Source organism: Eschrichtius robustus, chromosome 20, assembly GCF_028021215.1.
Source record: "Eschrichtius robustus isolate mEscRob2 chromosome 20, mEscRob2.pri, whole genome shotgun sequence".
NCBI lineage: Eukaryota > Metazoa > Chordata > Mammalia > Artiodactyla > Eschrichtiidae > Eschrichtius > Eschrichtius robustus.
The window spans coordinates 3,092,203-3,113,433 of record NC_090843.1 but is presented as its reverse complement, the minus strand read 5'-3'; the positions used below and the strand labels follow the sequence as shown (position 1 = coordinate 3,113,433).

The following is a 21,231-nucleotide window of genomic DNA, read 5'->3' as shown; positions in this document are numbered from 1 at the left end:
ACGGTTGCCTTGGCATGGGAACACAATATCTATGCCTGTGCCATCAAGCAAAGCTGGTGTCCACCTCCTGTCCCCTGCAGGGCTGTTCATGACCTCCATCCTTGTCATTTGAATCAAAGAACACTCTTTGTAATGAAGCAACACTTAAGGATTTTTGACCTTATCCGTCTGTAGGATGTACTCCCCGGCCGGCTCCTTTTGCCAAGGAGACTTTACTGTCAGTTCAACAGAACAGCACTAATCAAAATCTCGATTATCTAAAAAGTGATGGCTCAGCGGTCAGAAAGTACCTCCAAGTTCTTCAGAATGATGCGGCCTGGGAGGTCCAGCCCATAGGCAACTCGTGATGCTAATCAAGGCGTCTCTCTGTGCTCCCAGCCCACACTGCTAGTGACACCTGCCCCTCCGTCCAGCTGGGTCTCTTCTCTCAGTGCCTGAGTTCTGTGTCACTCTCCCCTAATTTTAGCAACAAACCTGAAATGCTTGTTTTATTTTACCATTTTATTTGCTTTGTAAATTAACAAACTAAAACTTAGAGAAAAGAAGTTGTTCACTATCTATCACAGAGGTGGAAAGTGAAAGAACCAGGATTGCAGCCCAGGTCTCTGTAACTAGATTCTAGATGGTGCATAAAAGTTAATGTCGGGGCTTCCCTGGTGGCGCAGTGGTTGAGAATCTGCCTGCCAATGCAGGGGACATGGGTTCGAGCCCTGGTCTGGGAAGATCCCACGTGCCGCGGAGCAACTGGGCCCGTGAGCCACAACTACTGAGCCTGCGCGTCTGGAGCCTGTGCTCCGCAACAAGAGAGGCCACGATAGTGAGAGGCCCGCGCACTGCGATGAAGAGTGGCCCCCGCATGCCACAACTAGAGAAAGCCCTCGCACAGAAACGAAGACCCAACACAGCCATAAATAAATAAATAAACAAATACTTTAAAAAATAATGACTCCCTTCTTAAAAAAAAAAAAAAAGTTAATGTCATCCTCTTGGATGTACATATCTTTTGTAGATAAGGCTTGAACCAGGTTTTCTAGAATTAAGGAGATTGTATGCTATTCCCGTAACTTTAAATATGCAGGCTGTGGGAAAATATCTCAGCATCTGTGGTTGTTTTCAAGCTTTCCTGAGATATGTCTACCCACTCTACTGATAAGATCAGCCCACGATGTGCACACCAGTATCCACAAGCCCCAGTGACTGTCAACCAGCAAAACCACTGGATTGAACCACTCAGAACCTAGAGAGGGTCCGCAAGGAAAGAGGCCAGAGGAAGCCCGGGCCTGGGGTGGGAGTGGGCTGATGCTATCAAAGAGAGCGAATTGGGCGATGCCTCTTCATGGCGCCGAATGCTTCCAGTTGTGAGATTACACGGCCCATGGGTGGGTTGCAGGGAAGGTCTGTTGCCTTTGGACGCCCTCTGGAATTAAGCCAAAGTGTTTGAATACAAAGGGAAAAACAATCCAGTGTGGATGATGTCACAGAGCATCCTGAGGAAAGCGGCAAGGATAAAGCTTCCTACTGCTTGGATCCAAAGAACACAGACTTATTTTGGCATTAATTTCTTCTGCAGCCAGAAGCTTGATTCTTATGGAAGGATTAGCCCTAATCGTGAAGAGCCAGTACTGAAGAGGATGTGTGTATGTGTGTGTGTGGTTCCTCATCAGTGAATTAGAGAATTAACATTCCCAGCCCTCTTCTACATGATTTAGGTAGTTTATGAATCCCTGTAACTAGGCAAAGGCCATTTTCCCTGAGGTTCATAGGACATTGGCTTGCTCTCCTCAAGGGCACTAAAACCGTGACCAGAAATCTGCCATGTCATACAAGAGTGGTGGTTAGTAAATACAGAAAAATTCAGGGTAGAGAAGAGGGACCCAAAACTGAAAGGGCTTTAGGTCAGTGGCAGGCTAGTATCAGTAAAGAGAGATTCATTTTACTGAATTTCTTAGGTGACAAAGGAGGGTCTGTCTGTCAGCTCAAGCCACAGATGAAAGAATACCTATGCATTGTAAAGGTTTTAAAATTTTCTGTCTATTATGGTCTTTTGACATCCTAAAAGGAAAACAAAAACAAAGACATATTCTGGCTGGAGAGAGACTGCCCTTCTCAGGGCTAGCCAATCCTTAGAGATAGAAAAAGACCCAGCCCGGAGCATGCTTTAGATACGCAAACTAACTCAACCAGGGCCACATCTCCTCCAGGAGGCTGTACGCCCAAGAAGGCAATATTCTTCTGCCTTCATCATCGCAGGGCCAGGTATCAAGCAACTAGGAACAACCCTTATCACCCAGAGTTCTCCAGAATCATTCAAACTAGCCACAGCTAAGCTATTCATCCTGCCCTGCTTTGACTTTCTCACGTAAACCCTGATAGAAGCCAGCTGTGACTTGACCTCCCCTTTGCTGGTGTCTTCTGCCTCTGGACCACCCCGGTGTCTTTCCCACGTGGTCCTGTGCCACATCTGCTGTCTCAAGGACGTTTGAGTATAATACACTTGATTTTTTTCTGAGCCTCGATGCCGTCTGCTGTCATGGCCACAGCTGACTGACTATCTCATAAAAGAATACAAAGCAACCCAAGGTTGGGATGAGAGAAAACACATTTCTATCTTCATTGCAAAAGAAACGCCCCAAGGGTGATGAATATATTGTCATTACAATTCAGAATTTTTTAGATGGAAGGGGGTGCCTTCCTCTGCTTTGGAGGGACACCTTGGAACACCGTAGCCGGAGGACTGCCATATTCTGAGCCTTGCAGCCTCGGGAGATGATCACTAAGGCTGATCCAGCAGCTGGCTGTGGAACACGGCTGGCGGCGCTCACGGCTTCTCGCTCTGCAGCCTGTGGGCCGGGGGAGCTCACTGGATCACCCCAATGGCTGGGAGCACGCATCTGGGGAGAATCTGGTAATGCCTCTCTAGGCGCCAGATCTGATGTGTGTGGACTAATAGGCAACAGAACGGCCAGACCCCTAAGGTCAAAGGCCAAGGGTTTCGGGTTGCCCACTGGAGAGGGGCGCTGGCTGTGCCTTGGAAGCAGGTCCACCCGTGATTGTGGAAGGACAGGAATTCAGCTGCGCTGACGGAGGGCAGTGTTGGGAGAAAAGACTCCCAGGGCTTTTGTGAATTAGTGTGACAGCCACGCAGTGGGAGGCCGAGGGCCGAGAAGGAAGGGGAGACGCAGAGGTGGGGAGCTCAGGAGAGGTGAGTGCGGGCGGCAGGCAGACACCCTCCTAGCAGGAGAGTGACCACATCCAAGAGGTGTGGCCAAAAATACCTGGGCCTGTGTGTGGGGCTGGGCTGCAGGATGATAGGGAATCCAGACGCAGTGAGGATAAGGGCTGCATATGCTCCTCAGCCTGAAAAGAAACACTTCTTAGGTGCCGGCCCTTTACATCCATGAACTTGTTTCATTTTCCCCCAAATCCTGAGAACTAGGTATCAATATCATCACCATTTTAAGGATGAAGAATTTTTTAAAATTTATTTTATTGGAGTAGAGTTGATTTACAATGTTGTGTTAGTTTCAGGTGTACAGCAAAGCGAATCAGTTGTACATATACACATATCCACTCTTTTTTAGATTCTTTTCCCATATAGGTCATTACAGAGTATTGAGTAGAGTTTCCTGTGCTATACGGTAGGTCCTTATTAGTCATCTATGTTAAATATAGTTGTGTGTATACGGGAGGGATAAATTGAGAGATTGGGATATATATATATATATATATATATTCTTTTTTATATTCTTTTCCATTATGGCTTATCACAGGATGTTGAATATAGTTCCCTGTGCTATACAGTAGGACCTTGTTGTTTATCCGTCCTATATATAATAGTTTGCAAGGGATGAAGAATTAAACCTTAACTAGTTTGGTCGATTTATCTGGGGTCACAGAGATAGTAAACAGTTGGGGGGAAAAGGACTACAAGAAATTCACCTCCTTCCATAGCTGAAGTTTTAACCCTTAATGAGGAGAGGACCTGCTGGAAGCAGAATCAGGGTGTAGATGGTTTTTTGTTGTTGTTGTTGTTAAGGACCTAGAATATCCAAAGCGAACTCGAGAAACATAAACTTGGAAGACTTACGTTATGCTACATAATTTCAAGATTAACTATAACATATGGTGATCAAATAATTACTTTACTGACACAAAGATCAATAAATGGGTTAAATTAACAGAATAGAGAGCTAAGAAATTGATATATACTTATATGTCTATTTTATTTTTTCAACAAACACATGAAAACAATCCAATGGGAGAAAAAACAGCCAACAAACGGTGTTGGAAAAACTTGATATCCCTAGAGAAAACAATATACCTAGACCCTTACCCTACACTAAAGACAAATATTAATTTGAGATCTATTACAGACTTAAATAAAAATAGAAAAACTACACAGCTTTTAGAGAAAAATATAGGAGAAAATCTTTGTGAGTTGGGTGTAAGCAAAGGGTTCTTAGGACACAGGAATCAAAACCATGAAACACAAAACATGATAGTTAGATTTCCCCCAAACTAAATATTTCTCCTCATTAAAATTGGACCTGATCTCAGCCAAAAAAAAAAAGAAAAGAGGAATCCCAGTCACTAGGGCTGGGGCACGAGTTCAAAGCAGCACTCATGGCAGGAGATTCCGGCTGAGTCCTTTGGGATGTGTTGTAGAGCCACTCAGGTGCCCTAGGGATTGACCCATCTCAGAATCGGTAGCGGAGGGGCGTGTGTGTGGGGTACAGTCCCCTAAGCCCTAGGGACTGGGAAAATTCACAGCAGGGAAATCCAGGTAGATGATTCCACTAAACACTGATCTATCTCAAGCTCAGAAGGCCAGCGAAGAGGAGCAGTGAGGAGGGGGCGGTGGCCGCTGAGCTGAAAAAAATCTATCTTTCCCAGAAAATCAAGGCCAAGAGTCAACAAAAATACTTTTTCATCCACACAGAACTCCCCATGAAAGTAATAAGAGTTTGTTTAATTGGAGAGATTCCGTATCTGAAGTATAACGTTCAATTCTGGATATTTTGCTTTTCGGGAGAAGTTACTGTAATAGTGAAAACTAGGGAAAGAACTGAAGGAGGAGATATTCAAGAAGGTATCCACTTATGTATTCAAAACCCTACTGAGCACCAACGATAGTCCCTGAACTTGAACTAGATGTGCTGAGATAATGAAAACATGACCCTGCTCAAGTAGTTCACACTCAGACATGCAGAGAGGGGACATCTACATTTGTGCAGTAGAGAAATGGACCCTGCTGGGTGATGCTACAGAAGTTTGAACCAGGATCTGTGTATGGAGTTTACAGGGAAGTAGAGTTAATCTCTGTATCAAGAAGAATTTTTTATTGTTAGTATCTCTAACGATCTGGTGAAGATCAGGACCATCGACTCAGAATTTGGATGACCAACTTGAAGAATATATATAGAAGAATTTCCTGAATTTGTTAGGAGGTTAAGCTAGGTAATTCTGAAGGCTTCTTTTTATACAAAGATTTAAAGGCTTTATGTTATTTTTCATTAACCACTAAATAGCATTTCCTCCAATTTTATGAAATGAACAATGGTGAAAGATTGTCCAAGAGGATTAAAAATAAAGTGTCAGAAAGACCTCATCTTCTTGTTAAAGTAAAAACACTTGGGTCTAGTTTTTTATTTTAATAATTATGAGCCATATTTTCATGCCAAGAGAAAAGATCATACTGACCCATGTTTTGGTATTATTTGTGCCTTTGTTCATTGCATCAACGTTGTATTTTAGTTGATCTGTTTTTATTTTCATTTTGTATTTCTGCGTATGTCCTAAATTTAAAAAAAAAAAAAAAAAAAAACTCAGGCAGGATCATGGATTTTCTTAAGAGAAAAATTAGGGAAAGCCCAGAATAAGGGCTGACAGGGAAGTTTCCAAGGGCCAGAGATGCTTCTGGATCAGTTACTCTTGTGTCCCAGGCTGTCCCTGAATCCCGCTGTGAGGTCAGACATACTATTTCTTGCAGGTGAACCAAATTCAGGTTTTGATAGTCTGGGTCTCAGAAAGGTCTTATCAGGTTCTTTTCACAACCTGTTATTCCATTTATATTATTTATATAATGCAAACAAAATAGTACCTTTACCTACATCATTTATATTTGATTTTTGGAGTCAGACTGATTTCTGTTGGAATCTCATGTCTACCACTTACCTATGTGAATTCCAACCAGTTATTTTACGTTTTTGATCCCCATCCCTTTAAAAGGGTAATTAAGAGAATGAAATCAGATAGCGTTATAAAATGGTAGGTGTCCCATAAATGTCAGTAGTTTTCACCTGGACAAAACCAGGAACTTTGCCTTGGCTGACTTAAAGCAGCCACAGTGAACATGATGGGGGCAGATGTTCTGATTTTTAAAAAGATCAAAATGTGAAATGACTGATTTGTCTTTATTAGACCACGTACACACAAAAGCACGCCCTTGTCCCGGACTCGCTTCTTGACCCTCATCACCCTGATGCCAGCCCATCCCACATACCTTCCTGGACCTCGGCTGCATCGCTGGGGAGATTGGCCTCATCAGAGAGGCGAGGTCCAGGGATGGAATGTGGGTGTCTGGAAGCTGAAAGTGGAATATTGCTGCTCAGAAAACCATGTCAGAAGCGGGTCAAATTCTAGAGAAGACCATACTACGTGATAAAAAAGCAGATCAGTGGTTTCTCGGGGCTAGAGGTGAGGGAAAGAAACTGACAGCAAAAGGGCATGAGGAACTTTCTGGTGTGATGGAAATGATGTATATCTTTATTGTGGTGTTGGTTACATGCCTTATACACTTGTCAAAATTCATCAAACTGTACACTTAAAATGTTTGAGTTTTATTGTATATAAATTATACCTTAATACAGCTAATAAGAAAGACAAAAAAAGAAGAGGGTCAAGGCTGGTGTAAATTGCCAGAACTACCTTTAATATCATGAGTACTCTATCATCCTAATTGCAAAAGTGCAACTGGCACGTATTTTCTCAAACCTGAGGACAAGATGTATGTTCCTAGGAGTCGAGCCATTTGAGATATTACTTTAAGCTTAGCTATTAACCGACTATCACTGTCTGTATCAGAGCTTCCCTCCTCTCTAAAATGGAGCTAATAATAATTGTCTCCATTGAGTTTGTGCTCACTGTGTGCCAGGCACCATAATCGAAGGAGATTAAATCGAAGGAGATTAAATGATATCTAAGAGAGAGAGATTATGAAAGGCTTTTGAAAAGAAGGCAGAGAGAAGCTAAGTCACTTGGGAAGGTCACGCTGGTGTAAGCAGCCCATTTGAACTCTACCTTCAGGATTACAGGCTTTCAGAACCTCTAGGGATGTTCCCCTAGCTCCCTGTGAATTCTCCAAATGATTTCAAGGCTCATGGGAAATTAAAGAAGGAGGGGGAAGGGCTTTTAAAAAGAAAAGCTTAAATAAATATGGTATTTGCTGCATTCCTGGTATATACTTTTGTTGTCTATTTTGTTAATGATTTTTTAAAATTATGAATAAGCTTCAAATTCTATTTAATGAGCTTTCTGCATCTACTGGGTATAACATATTGAGAAGATTATTTTTTTCCTTGAATGTGTTCATATATTACCTGTATCAATAGATTTTTCTAATGTATATTATCTTTACATTCTTGGGTAGATGTATCCACTGGTAGATTTAATTTGCAATTTCTAAAGTTTCTTTTATTATATAGCAAAATTTAAATTGGCCTATAATCTTAATGTTTTATATTTAATCTTTGTTTTAGGCATTACAATTAAACTAGCCTCGTAAACTGCAAAAAAAAAGAAAGAAAAGCTTAAAGAGTTTTGTAAGTAAGACATATTTATGGTTAAACCCACGGCCCTGCATCTATGCAATGTTGGAATTTCCAGGTAGACAAGCTGCATTATCTCAACCTCTGCTCCTTTCACCAGAGAAATGAACTCTAAAGCCATGGGGTGTTAACCGATATTAATGACTCCCTGGCAACGCTCCAGATTGCAAACCAAAAGACGACAGTGAGCAGAAGAAAAACATTAAAAGTTAAAAAGCCCAGTGCTTTTCTACCTAATCAGACGTCAAAGCCTGAGGAGCTTACTATTTATTGAAGTTACCTTTTAGCAGTTTTTTTTTCTAATGCGTCTTTACAGTATTTCTGTCTATATTTTTAGTTGTCAAGACGTCATTAATGACAAGTCAATGACAGCACCTTTCATCACACGGTTTCAAATCTTCAGAGCCACTTTGTTGTCACTTTGGAACAGTGGAGGAGTGACGAAGACACACAAAAGAAGGGTTTGATGAATGACTATTTCCACAGGAAATTAAAGACTCATCCTTTTCCACATTGCCCCACGGCATCAATAAGTCACGTTCGGTTGGACAAGTCATCATGCTTTTAAGTCTGTCTCACTGTTTCTGATGGTTACTTCCCTGATCTATAAAAGGCACTTGCATTCTTAATCTGTTTGATTCAGCACTCCCCAGAGATTATATGAAGGAAAGAAAGACTATTCCCAGCCATAGACCGTAGAGCAATCAATCATGACTATGTAGCCAAAGGAAGCATCATAAGGGTGCCTACTAGCAGGCATACACCCAAAAAAGATCGAGCAAGAGAGCAATGCTTTCAGTCTTGGCTCACTTAGTAACCCACTAGATGGTCTTACCTTAGTTACGGACGATGAAGTTCAGCTCAGACCCCCGTGTCCTTTGCATTGTATAAGAGCACGGCAACTAGACGTCCAGGGCTCCTTTCTCTCTGCTCCTCCAAGCTCTCTCAAGCTGTCAGCACCCACCGCCATGGAGATGAGAAAGCACACGGGAGAATCTCGCTCTTCTTTGCCTTTCCGGACACATTCACCACATACAAAGGCCACTGAGATCTCCGCTTGCCTCTAGTGAATCAACACTTTCTTTAACTTGTTCCCATGCCTACCCGTAGTAGATAGTCTTGCCAGTGGTGGCTTCCAGAAAACAAGAATCAAGAAGAAAGAGCCTCCCTTCCTGCCCATCTATACCTTTGTTTTTCGAACTTATTCAACAAGGCTCCCCCCAAATCACAAAATGGCCGAAAGTTGCCCCTAAACTTCTCACCGTCCCAGAGGCTGGATTTTTTTCTCACTAACACCTCCAGGACTTGAACAACTTCTTCCAAGTGTGTTCTTCTTAAGTGTAGGCGCCCTAGACTGTCACTGTAACGATTTTTCTCTGTAAACACACCCTGTCTATGTAATTGTTCACCTAAGGCAAACAGCATTTCATTTGGGTTCCAAGGAAATGTGTGCCCCTTGAAGACCACTGACAAGCCCAGTAGTGGTTTCAAGGACAACGTTTAGATATTTTTCTGAGAAGCCCGTTTTATTTTCTGGCTTGTTTGTTTGTTCTAAGTTTGGGATATGGGAGAGAATAAGTCTCTTACTCAATATCCACTTTTCACCTATTGGGAAGTCTTGTAATTTGGAATGAACTAGTCATGAAAATGTGGACATTTCCAAGAAATTGATTGGATGCTGGTACCAATTACTAAGATGATGAAACCAGGAGAGAAGGAATTTTGAAGTGGGGAACTCAGTGGTTGAGGTTTTATTGTGGTTAATTGGATATGCTGACATCCAAATGAAGATGTCAGGTAGACAATACGTATTCTTCTGGAATTGAGGGGAGCAGTCCAGAATGGAGGTATAAGATTGGAAGTTATCAGTACATATAGGGTATTCAAAACCATGAACATGGATGAGACCACGCAAGGAGTGAGGGTAGTTAGAAAAGAGAAAGAAAGATTCCCAGGACTAAGCTCTGGGGCAACTCAATTTGAAGTTGGGAAGATGAGGATGAGCCAACAAAGGAGACTGAAAGGGAGAATTTCTTGAAGTAGACAGAAAACCATGAGATGGAGGTGAAGAAAAGATGGCAAGAAAAAGGGAGTGATCCTCTGTGTCGGAGATTAATGAGAGGTCGAGATGAGGACTAAGAACTAACTGTTGGATGTGGCCATGTGACGTCACTGGTGGCTTGACGAAAGATGTCTCAGTAGAGTTTTGGAGACAAATGCCTGATTAGATCAGGAACAAGCGGGAACAGGGTGAGAGGAAGTGGAGAAAACACGTATCCCCTTTGTAAGGAGTCCTGCCGTCAAATGGAGTAGAAAAATGGGCTGATGGATGGGAAGGAACATGGAGCTCAAGGGGGGTTTACTTTTCAGGGCGGGAGTTTTTTGTTTTGCTTTAATATGAGAGATGTACAGTTTGTCACATAAGATTTTGCCAACTTCTTAATTTTTAATTAAGTAAATGTCCTACAAGGATTCTTGTGTGTCGTTTTTATTAAAAATAAGTACTTCTTTTGGGAGACTTGAAGAAGGTGTCCTGTTTGGTCTCGTGGTTTCATTACAAAATCATGAAGAGAGGGTGGAATACTTGTATTGAACCAACAGCTGTGTCTGCTTTGTGCATGTTATATTACCAACCACCAATTTAACTAATTGGGTGAGAAGTGAATAGTCAACTTTCTAAAAATCATTTTCTCCCCCATTTTTTCCTACATTATGCAAAATACTTTGCTTAATTTCATCGTAAATAAAACATTGTTTATATAATTGTGTAGAACAACATAAACTACAGAAAATATAAAACCCATACTAATAACTTCTCAGTACACATTAAAATAATCCTAACTGTAATCTACAAATTAATCATAGCCTAATCCTAAACTACTTGTTCACCTATAACATTGTTTGGTGTACAGTTTATGCTTAATAGTTATTTCTTGAAAAAAAAAGAATGAATGAATGAATGAGTGAATAACAAGTACTAAAGAAATCTGCAATTATCACCATTTTCCTTAAGAGTTATATTTGTTTTCAGACTAGGTTATGAATCCAAGTTCTTTCTAAACCGTTCAGATTTGTGAGAAGAGTAAATAAAATATGAGACATATCAGTTGAGAATCTACTTAATGACAGACTGATATGTTAATGAGAGACCCATTAATAGGTGTAGTCGCATATGCACAGAGTTTTCTACAGCTTTTATAGTACAGTTGAGGAGGGGCATACATTGTCCTCAACAGAATCACTTTAAATGCACAGGATACCCTAGACCTGGGATTTTCAGCCTTGGTATTTTGGGCCAGATAATTCCTTTTTGTGGGAGGATGTTGTGGGCTTATACGGCGTTTAGTAACAACCCTAAACTCTTCCCACGAGACGCCACATGACCCCAACCCCCAAGGTGACAGCCAGCAATGTGTCCAGACACTGTCCAATGTCCCCTGTGTGACAAAAATCACCCCTGGTTGAGAACCGCTCTCCTAGCCTCAAAGAACCAGGTAGATGAGTTTTACTCTCGGTTAGTGAAGTCCATAATAGGATATGGATTCACAAAATACATAAATATGATTTCTTTCCTAAAACACCATAAAGGTGGATTCTTTAAGGAGAAGGTACGTGTGTAAAATGTGTATAAAAGGACGCAGTGTTTGGAACTCGATGTTAACACAGCTCTGTGCTTAGGAAAATATACATTCATAAGAAGAAGGCTGGACTTCAGGAAAATAGGTAGAGAGAAAGCGCATTTCCATTGAGGCATTAAGTGTCCGCATTGGTTTTTCAGAGAATCGCGTTAAGATGGGTTCAATTTCTCATCTTTAAAGTGCGAGGCAACATAGTGATTACGAACTGCGGTGGGAGACACTCTGCTGATTAGAAGCCTGACTCTCGCGGCGCCTCCATCCCCCCACCTGTGAAAGAATGAGAATAAAAACACCTATTCGGTATAGCTCTCAGCAGAAGCAATGAATGAATATTCGTAAAGCACTTATAAAAGTATCAGACAATAATATTTGCCCTCTCAATGCCGTTAAATAACAGTCTGATGGGAGAACACGAAGAGACACACCTGGGCTGGAGGATGATTTCTGGGTGGTGAAAAGTCAAACGAAAAATGGAAAACATTGGAAGATCTTACATGGCTGAAGGAACGGGCAAAGTGTTAGGTAAGAGTAAAAGTGTGTAAAATGGAAGGCATCGAGCTTAGGGAAAAACTATATAACCATTCTTATGATGATCTATAAGATAATCAAACTGACTAATTTAATAGAGTAATTTGAAATAGAAAAAAAAGTTAGACCTTTCTATGGTACATTGTAGACACTAGGTAATGGACAGAACTGTTTATGTTAACATAATTTTCCATACTTAGGGGGAAATTCTAAGTTGTTAGGTGTAGCCTCAGCCCCTGCTGAAACCGTGCCTTTGGAGAGACCCAAACAAACTTCAGAGGAGCCACTATTGCCGGCCGGAGGGCTTCCTGTTATTCCAACTGCCCGGTGACCATAGGCGACAGAGGAAGTGTCTGAAGTTCTCACTGCGAAACAGGGCATTCCTCTCCCGCCACTTACGAAGGTCTCTCCCGCTACCTATGTTCCTAAGTTGTGGGAAACTTACTGACTTATCTTCCTCTCTTTGGCCAAACTGTGCCAAAGCGGAGTGGACAATCTTAATAGATGTCCAAATGTGGACTCAGAAATCAATCAGTGGTCAATTGGTTAGCGTGGGCTTCCTCTCAAATGAGTGATCGTTGTTCCATTTTAAAGCTTAACAAAGAGGCATCATAAACATTTCTGCTTAGATCATTATTTTCTGAACTGGAATGAATCACTTCTCCGGCTGGTTGTTGTACCATCTACCGAATACACACATTACTGAGCAAAGACCCTGTGAGAATCGGCGCAGTGGGCGAGTCCGTCACCTCAAAGGCTCAAAAGGGCACGAGCACAGCAAGACGTCCTTGCCTGAGCCCTGCTATGACAGCCCCTCAAGGTGGCCCTCGGTCTCTGCTGGGACATTTTCATTGACAAGGACCTCAGTGACCCTCACGTGTTCTGTTCCTATTTTATGATGACTCAACTCTCTCAATGAGGAAGTCCTTCCTTAAACTCAGATAAAAATGTGTCTTCCGTAGCTCTCACAGGATGTTCCTGTCCCCCTACTGTCCCTCTGCAAAACAAGTCACGTCCTACTTCCAACAGGCAGTTCTTCAGACAAAAAAAGACCAGAATCTCCTCGTTACTTCTTACCTTCCAAGTCCCGGGCTTCACTTCCTCCAGGGAAAACCCTCCAAAGCCTCCTAGGTTCCTGATATGCAGAGTGATGATTTAACTTGTCACTTTTAAGAGTGAAGAGTGTTGGGACAAATGCTAAAACGATGAGTCACCAAGACAGCAGGTGTCAACCAGGACTGCTGGGACATTTAGCTTATTCACAAGCAGTTGCGTGCTAGCAAGTTTTCATTACGGGTTCTCGGAGGGAAAAAAAGGACTGATTGCAGAGTTTGCCAATTTCTTTTTTTTTTTAATTTTTAATTAGAGTATAGTTGATTTACAATGTCGTGTTAGTTTCTAGTGTGCAGCAAAGTGATTCTGTTATACATATACATATATCCATTCTTTTTAAAATTCCTTTCCCACGTAGGTTATTACAGAATATTGAGTAGAGTTCCCTGTGCTATGCAGTAGGTCCTTATTAGCTATCTATTTTATATCTAGTGGTGTGTATATGTCAATCCCAAACTCCTAATTTATCCCCCCCACTTTTGCCTTTGGTATCCATAAGTTTGTTTTCTACATCTGTGACTATTTCTGTTTCGTAAAGAGTTTGCCAATTTCTATGGTATAAACTGCAACCCTGGCTGATGTCCAGTTGCTGATGGGATGTACCAGAACGTGGAGGTGGTAAGGGGGGTGAACAGCTAGCTCTTGGGAGCTGACACAAGTCTGCTCCAGCACACCCCTGGGTCATAAACCATGTTTCAGGATTTGCTCAGTATCCTGATTACTCTTCTCTGATTCTCTCTTTTAAAATGTGACGTATCTTAATTCACAGTTATTGAGGTGTTGTTTGACCAGCCCAGAATCTGTCCAGATTCCACTCAAAATTCCACTGCAAAGATCCAATTTCATCAAAATTCAACTTCGCAACTACTGGGAATGAGAGTAGGGAGATGGAGAAAGACAAAGTCACAGAAAAAGTCTCTAGCTTCTCATATTTGGGTCAGGAAAAAAAAAGTTGGTCTTTAGTGTCTGTACTGGAAAGAAAATTGGGCAAAGCTGATATATGTTAAATTATATATATATATATATATATATATATATATATATATATAATCACTAAGCAATTCTTATCTACCACGAAGTCTTAATTAAATTTGTCATTTTTTTAACGGAATGAAAAAGAAACTGGCTTCAAAACGGCTGGCTTGTTAAGAGGGATAGTGCAAAAAATGATTTAAAGTTTTAAACGTTTCCCTGTAATTCAGTAAGCCTTTGTGAAGTCCTTCTCGTGCATTAAGGAAACTCTATAAATATTCAACTTAAAACTCTGCAAATGAATAAACTTCTTTTCATGGGTAGCCTTCTTCACTCTTGGATAGACTCCACTTTCTTTAAAGCCATGGGTGTGTTTGTGATCGTTCTTTAGGGAATCCACCCTGCAGTTGTTACTTGTGAGTCATTCTTCCCCAACGGTGTAATTTACACCCTTCTTCTGTTCATACTGAATGCCACTGGTGGAGACAAACCACGTTAGCGCCCAATAGCGGTTACAAGAAAAATTAAAGTGTTCATTTGGCTTGAAGGCGGAATCTAGGATGGGGAAAAGTATGAGAGAGAGCTGGAGTGGTGAGCCACATCTGGGAAGTCAGGTTCAAGAATTTCAGTTATTCTTCTCAGGCACGATTAAAGGGCTTTGATCAGGGGAGTAGGACAATCTGATTAGAATTTAAGAGCATGTGTTCTGGCAGCGGTGGTGAGAATGGATTGGCTAGACAACTGATAGGGAGGGAAGTGAGGAAGATATTGCATAACCTGGGGGAATAAAGCAAAGGGAACAGATTCAAGAGGTACTTGGGGGTCTGAATCCACAAGAAGCAGAAATCCATCAGGGAGGGAGGGAGGGAGGGAAAAGGGAAAGGAGTTGCAGAGTAAAGGGAAGGGTGGGAAGAGTTGAGTATGATTCCAAGGGAAAGATGGGTACGGCTGCAATCAGGTCAACAGGTGGGATGGCAAGAAACTGGTGATTTTATTTCTTGGTTCAATAAGGGGATGGTGGGTAGGGAGACAGGATCAGAGATTGAAAGAGAGTTGAAAACATTTGAAATAGTCAACCGTAGGGAAGTTACAAACTATGTTACATGAGCCTGCATTGAGGGCCCGTCCTTAGGAACGTTTCCTCAAGAATCTGATGGAAAACGTGTATTCTGTAAACGTGTCCCAGGTGCTCCTGTTAGGTCTTCCCACTTCCATGTAATGATCTGTGCCTCTAATTTTTAGTGAAACTCACCAAAGAAAACCAATGCATTTTGATTTAAGAATTTCAACAGGGTAACTCATTCCATTCGTGGTTTCCAGATTGACCACTAAAGGGCCTTTATGACAAAAACAGTGAACTTCCCACAAATACTTGTTCCGAAAACATTTGCTGGAGGGCTGCCCTCCCCCGGCCCCGCCCTCACACAAGCCCCTGACATCAGCACGGGCATAGGAGCGTGCAAGCGACTGATGCATCCTGGTGTGGAAGTCCGAAATTTAGTCAGGGAGCAATCCCCAGTGAAGTCATGTCTCGTTCAGGATTAAATGGCTAACTCGGATTCAGTGATCATATTAAGAAAAATGCATGTAAAAGGCCCAGGAATTTTTCCTTTGTTGGATTCACAAATTAAACTTGCACACGTCATGTCTGCAAAGCAAGCATTTCACCATGTCAGATGCTTTCTCTGACTGTTAATAGGATGTAAGAGAAAATAAAGAACATGCTACTTTCTCCAGCTGGCTGGGTCATGTACCTTACCGCACCTCTGGAATTACACATTTTAAATGTAGATTTCTTGACACTCTAAAAAGGCAAGTTTATATCCAAAAACCTTGACCAAGTTACTAGCTATAAACTGTTCAACCTGTAGAGGCCACTGAAAACGCTGAGGTCAAAACACAGTCCTGCCTAATCCCCAAAGCATTCCAGGTCTGAGAGGTGTGGTTTTCAGTAGAGCAGAAAGTGTACATCAACTGAATTATGAAGACAATTGCCTTTATTCTCCATAGGATGTAATGCATATATTGTCAGACAGCCGTGTTTACCTGATACCTAATGCAATCTGAAAAACTAGCAAGTTACCAGCAATTTCCAAATCTTTGCTCCAAATGTTCTCTGTTGTCACATCAGACAAAAAAGGATTGTTCCTTTGGAAATATGAGCCACTATTTTGATGTTATAATCATAGCCATTACTTATTGAATACATACCACACACACATTAGTACGTAGGACTTTGGTAACAGTTTTACAGAAGTTATTTGTTTTCATTCTTAAGCCACCCATAAAATAGGTACTTACATCTCTAGCAATTTTTAAATAAGATTTAAATATACTGATAGGCTATCTCAAAGTCTTGTTATGAAAGAAGGTATCAGCAGGATTAGAACTGAAACCTTCTAAAACCAAATACCACATACTTCTCAGTTAATAAAGGCAAAATAGACGTCTCAAAGAAATAGAGCCAATTTGAACTAATTACAGATGATGTCGTTTTCCAAAGAAAACAACCCCCCAAACCGGACTGTGTGCAGGAGACAGAAGCAGTGAGGCCTTCGCTGCAATGACCCGGAAAGAGGACTGACTATGACAAATGCCGAATTGTCATCAATCTGAACCAGGTCAAAGGAGTCTTGACCCAAGTATGAACCACTTCTAACAGTTCGTCTGGCTTTCAAAATTATTGGCACTCCACTGAAGGTCCAGTGGCCCTAAATGACTGTCTAAACTTGGGCAGGGCTCATTTTGCTATTTAAAAGTTTCTATATAGACATCAAATAAATATTGCAGAAATGAAGATCACCCAAATGAGAACAAGCTGGGGCTATCATTCAGAGTTTGCTCTAGCAGGGGGGTCCGCCGCCATCACTCGTGTTTGGCAGAGATTCAAAGAGGAGGCAGAAGAGTGGGAAAGCATTATAGTTAAAAAGAAAAAAGGAAGGCTTCAGGTATGGTCTGATCCAAGGCTAGGGGCATGAGAAGCTGGAATCAGGTGTACTAGAAGTGGGTGTCTTCTGTGATGAGGAGGCACATTTTGCTTTCCCTTGTTGGTTTGAAGTTAGAAGCAGGGGATGAAAATTAGGGAAGTTGGAAGTCAAGGACCAATTCTTGATCATTTTGGGCCCATTGTTACAAAAATGTGTCTTCCAGGGCTATTTGCTACAGAGCTGGGGTGGGGGGGGACGGTCAGAATTGTATTGTCATATATGATCTTGGCCACCGTTCGTATATTCAACCTCTCAAAACAGTAGAACGTGGTGGTAAATGAAATGTGGGAAAACCACTTTGAACAAACGTGCTTCTTGAAACTATAGCCTCCATCCAATACTTAAAATTGAATCATTCGTGGGAAAAAAACCCCAAATAAATTATTCAGACTCCCTTATTATATGAGCTAAAAAATGCATTCAATCACTCATTTTTTTTTTTTTTTTTCAAAGCAGGTTGACTTTCTTAGAACTCTATCTATTGGCCGATATGTTAAAGCTGGGTTAATTTAATTATCATTGAATCTGATCTTGATGAAAACGACTGTAACAAATACTCAATAATAACAGTTTTCTGGGGATAAATTGCATGGCCTTGCACTATAAATTTTTGAAAACAGCAGTTCCTGCCATCTCTCGAGACTGATCAACTATAGCGAGCTGGATGCATCCTGTTCTTGGAAATATGGCATTTTGCCCAATATGACTCTTTGAACAGTCAAAAATTATTTTAAACTAGGGGGGAGAGTGGGTAATAAATTTCAGCCTTGTCAGATCTACCAATTCAAACTGGTTTCAGTCACAAAAAAGAAGGTCAAAGTATTTGACCATTTTCCCTACCTTTTCTGCTGGCTGTATTTCTCTGACTCATCACCTTACAGGCACCATAAAGCGCCACGTGGATGGGTGCAGTCAGTTAAATATTTTGCCAGCCCTTTCTTTCAGTCTAGATGGTGTCTGTGTATACAGTACACACTTTCACTAATTATTAGAAGCTTACGTTCTTTCAACTTCTGCAACTTTCTCCAATTCACAGATGCAACCCTGAGGATTTATTTGTGATGCAGACCACATTGTAGACCTTTTGGTATTATATAACACCTGATTTCCTAGCCCATAAATGAGGTTCTGCTCAGACAGGGTAAGTAACCTAAATTCGCCTAAATTAAAACTCCTCCCTCCCATCCCAGGCCATCATAGTACTTGACTTATTTATGTTATTCACTGTGTAGTCGATGCACCCAAGGGTCTCGAATTAAATGTAAATATTACATGAGAGGGTAAAATAAGGGAAAAGTGACTCTTCACAGAGTACGGGATCAGGATGATTGAAGGGAACAGGCAAAAATCAAGCAAAGCAGCCCTCCCTGGAGAACAGCAGGAAAGTGAAGACCTACACGGGGCTAAAGCAAAGTACTAGACGTGCAACCAGTAGAAGAGAGGAAATCAGAGCATCAGGAGTGTGTGTGTGTGTGTGTGTGTGTGTGTGTGTGTGAACTGGGAGACAGGGTGAGGGACAGAGTGGAAGGAAAACCCAAAATAAATGCTGCCTGTTTTTAACTTGTTTGCAATTTATCCTGTCAAGGAGCAAATCTTATTATATATCGTTCCTCAACCTAACTTTTGATTATTTGCCCCAAAGACATAAATGCTGTTCCTTGCCCACCCGTCCCTGCCCCTGGCCTTTTTACTATGTTCAAGGTGGTTACTGTGAGACAGGCTGGGACCTGGGACCTGGGACCCTTTGCTGCAGGGCTTGCACCTGGACAAACGTCTCCTTGAGCAACAAAACACAAAGGAATTATGAGGGACTAAACATAACTGCGTGCACGCGCAGTCGGGGCAAATTATGAACAGTAAGATAGAAAAAGGCCCCAACGCAGCTGTCACCTCTCCACTTGTGAGGTGTCAGGAGCAAAAGCACGGTACCACGCGGGATCCCTGCACACAGCACCGTGAAGGGGGTGGGCAGACCTCCTCAGCCACCCCTCCTGCCCCGACACACTGATCCGCCCACCTTACCCCCTTTAAGCTCACCCCCCGCCCCCCGGGGATGGAGCAAGGGTATGCATTCCTTGCTTTCGCCCCCTCCTGCTGCAGCACACGTCCCAGTAAAGACTTGTCTGAATCCCTCATTGGGCCTCTTACCAATTTCTACTGATTGAAGAGTCCAAGAGGTCGGTAACAAATGGGCTATTTGCAAATTTATGATTTGCAAGACATAATGCCGGTCCATAGGAAGTTAGTAAGCTGTTTAGAAGACTAGCTGTAGCAAACAGGCAATGATCACTTGTATTTGTATTTCAGTTAGGTTTCGACTAACAGTCAAATGAGTGGGAAACGGTCCTGGCTGACGGCTGATGAGCAGAAAAGGAAATGGAAACCAGGATGTGCTCCTCGCTGCTCGATTTCATCTGGAAAAGCGTCATGTAAAAGGCGGATTTGGCTCTGACTTTGAGACACCTGCTTAGACAGGTGAGTGGCGTGGGAGAGGACTTAACATACTTCAGAAGGGAGGAAAGGACGCAGCATTTGTGTAAAGTGAGAGAGAGAAATGGTGGCAGAGAGGGCCGAGACATGAATTTGGGCCCCAAATGGCAAAACTTCTACCTGCCTGGCTGAGGACTTTGAGTCTTTTTTCAGTAGCCATCATTTGCTCAACAATATTTCTGAACAAGGTTTTGGTTACATTTTTGGCCATCGAGGCAAACGAAATGGATCACACTTCCATTTTGCAGATTCTCTGTTTGACAAATTTAGCAAAATTACACGGTCCTTTATACATTTCCTGGTCACTTAGGTAGATAAATCATAGATTATTGAAGAGAGACTACAGAATTTGATCATTCACAATGGCAGCTCTGGGCTTTTAAGTATCTTTAACATGTGAATATGATAAATGAACCCAATGAATTCAGCTCAGTCTGTAAGTAGCACTATGAGCCTAAATTAGGTCCATAATTCAGCCCAGAAAAGAAAAGTACCTGGGAAAATCAACTCCAAGGGTTTCCACTGACCTCAGTTACCCATATAATGTGTCGATTTTATCCAGCCAAAGTGTAACAAAGATGATCTGTTTTCTACTAGCTAAAGGTTTGTGAGAAGGCACACAGTGTTTTGCCATAGACTTTCCCCCTTATCTTAGAGCTTTCAAGCCTGTAGCATTTTCTTTCAAGGGAAAAACAAAAACCTCAGAACAATTACCCCATTCAATGATAAAATCACTGCCATCAGCCTTTCTACCACTGACCCTTTGGACAGAAGCAGAAACAGCAGGTTCTGCCTAGATCAAGTTGCCCTGTTTCACCAGCACAAATACTTTGGCAGGAAGATAAGTATGTGATTCAATTCAAGGTGGAGCCTAAAAAAATAAATGTTTGAGCAAATGATTGAACAGCTTTCTTGCTGTGCAAAGAGGCAGCTGAGGCCGGACAGAAGTGGACACCACCAGTCTCAGTCAGATCTCTTTGCTTAAAGCCCCGGGGCATCAGGACTAGACCTCGGGGGATGGACGCAGTTATTGCCAGGGTTATGCAGTGTCAGAATACCATGCTCTGCCTTGATCGTGAGTGTGAGGTGACTAAAGATTCTAAACAGAGTTAGTAGAGCTGTGTGTCCTCTGTAAACACTGAAGTAACTGGCTTTTAATTTTTTACCTACATATAGATTTGGTAAACAGATATAATAACCTTCTGAAAAAAGAATGTTACACACGGTGGTAAGTCTCGTTTATAGCTCAGTATTCTCCCTTCTTCCTAGCTAAGTAAGTTTATTTATTACTGTGACCTCCGGTTGTAGACTGCCATAATTATGGAAACCCTGCAGTTTTACACTTTAGTAACATAAGGTGTTTTTTTTTTTTTTTTGCCCCCCTCATTGTCTCCTCCAAGTCAAGAATCCCACCTTTGGGAACTACTGGAGCAAATAAACAACAAAAACCACGGCTTATGTGGTTGTTTCTCGTCAGACTTCAGGAATCTGGGCGGATGGAGTGTTGAATGAAAGCAGGCATACTAAGGCTCTCGTCCCTGGCAGTTAAAATTCATGTACAAATTATGCAAGGCTCTTAATCTGATCTAAAAACAAAAACTTAGGTGGTCAACTCATGTGGCTTAAATCACCCAATTCCTGAACACTTCCCACACCCCCTCCCTAAAGAGCCAAATA

General features: G+C 41.8%; 1 protein-coding gene across 7 annotated transcripts in view; it reads right to left on the bottom strand.

Moving 5' to 3' along the window:
• The window catches only part of KCNJ16 (potassium inwardly rectifying channel subfamily J member 16), a 53,737-nt gene that overhangs the window by 17,732 nt on the left and 14,774 nt on the right, over positions 1-21,231 (bottom strand). Inside the window, exon 1 of one of the 7 annotated variants that reach the window (XM_068530930.1) lies at positions 8,662-8,672. The exons of the other annotated variants lie outside the window; for them this stretch is intronic. The gene's annotated coding sequence lies outside the window, so the exon portion shown is untranslated. Of the gene's footprint in view, positions 1-8,661; positions 8,673-21,231 lie in introns of those variants that run through there. 7 annotated transcript variants of the gene reach the window in all.